The following is a 1,872-nucleotide window of genomic DNA, read 5'->3' on the forward strand; positions in this document are numbered from 1 at the left end:
TCCTGGCCAGGAATGAATATGCAACGAATATGCCTTTGTCGTCACCAAGCCTGCAACCGTGTGGTAAAGGCACAGGTTTCACCTTCAGTGAAGCTCCCCAAAGGCAGAGGAAAGACCATAACAGAATAACGATAGCAACTGCCCCCGGTACTCCTTTCGTAAAACCGGAATTGGAAGGAGATTTTGCAAACGTTGTAAGAGAGCAGACCTACTGGAGGCAGGCATTGCCCTCCTAACACTTCAAATGCCTCTAAATGTCCGCGAAGTCAGCTAGCAAGATGCTCCAGGAATGTCCCAGGCCTCTTGTAAAAACAAAACAAAACAAAAAACAAACAGAAACCATGAAAGAAAGACATTTTTATTTGGTAGTCATTCATTTATTTGACAAATATTTATTGAGTTCCCTCTGGATGCCAAGCCCCTGGCTAGACCCCAAACTACAAGACTATGTCCCTTTTGTTTGCTGTTACGTTCCCAACACTTAGTATAGTATCTGGCATATAGTAGGTGCCCGATAGAATGTCCAAATAAATTCGCATGAAGATCGATTGCCGGCATGACAGCATGAGGAGCTCTACAGACCTGTTTCCCAATGAAATTGGTGAAAATTATTATTTTATTTTATTTTAAGATTGTATTTATTTGACAGAGAGAGAGAGAGAGCACGACTATGAACGGGGGTTGGGGGAGGACCAAGGAGAGAGGGAGAAGCAGGCTCCCCACTGAGCAGGGAGCCGGACGCAGGACTCGATCCCTGGACCCCCGGGATCACAACCCGAGGAGCCAAAGGCAGATGCCCAAACGACTGAGCCACCAAGGTGCCCAGTGAAGATTATTTTTTGAAACAGTCATTTAAAACCCTAAGGTCCCAAGGACATGCAGTAAATGAAGAAACATCTATGCCAGGAAATCTATGAAAATTCAGTTAAAAAGGGAGTTTGTGGTATTTGACCCGGGACCATTCCCTTCTACCCCGCCCCAGTTGGGCAAGGCAAAGACACCACTGCAGACTGATGGAGCCAAGGACACAGGGCTTCCTCTCTCTCATCTCCCAGTTGGAGGGCTTTCTTCCTTGGAGGAGCAGGACATCAGCATTCAGCATTCTGCCTCAACTCCCCAGTGCTGAGGCCAAGTTGTGAGCAAATGTAGTGGGGAGTGGGGGGTTCCCTTGAACCCCCACTGGTGGAAGGTAGGTTTTACCTTGGGTGTAGGACTGCTAAGAATACTGGGTCCTCCATCACTCCTGGTCAGGCTTTTAAGGCAGTGAGTGGTTCCATGCTAGGAGAGGCAAGAAGATCTCAAACTATAGCTCTCCCCCCTTCATCAGGCGCTCAACAACTAAAGTAGGGGTGTCACTCAGAGAGAAGCCTGTCATGGTCCACACTCCCAGCTCCAGAGCCCTGGCTCAGAAATTCTGATGGGGGGAGAGAAAGACCATAAAACAGATAGCTTCTAATCTTCCCAAAGGAATCGGTTTCATTTGCAACCGAGGGGTAGAGAGATTCAAGCCTAGGGAGTTCTCAGTAATAGCAGATATGGTGATGGGGGAAGAATTGGGAGGAGGTTGTTGGGATTTGGTGAAGACAGAGGTTAAACTGTAGGCTGGCTAATTTTCAGAAGAAAGAGCACCGAGGAAGGACATGGCCGGGTGGACTCCTCCCAGGGTCAGAACATATATCAAACAGTGACCTCAGGAACTTGTCCTTCAAGGGAACCTGTGATTGGATGTGTCCGTAGAGCAATTTTTGTCTCTGAGGTATTGCGGAAAACAATAGAGCAATTAATCAGCCAGCCACAGTGGATCCTAATAGCTGGGAGTGGTCGGGGAAAGAGAAGACTGCCGCCCTACCCAGCCCACTGCCATCCCCGGGG

The sequence above is a fragment of the Zalophus californianus genome, chromosome 9 (assembly GCF_009762305.2).
Source record: "Zalophus californianus isolate mZalCal1 chromosome 9, mZalCal1.pri.v2, whole genome shotgun sequence".
Lineage (NCBI taxonomy): Eukaryota > Metazoa > Chordata > Mammalia > Carnivora > Otariidae > Zalophus > Zalophus californianus.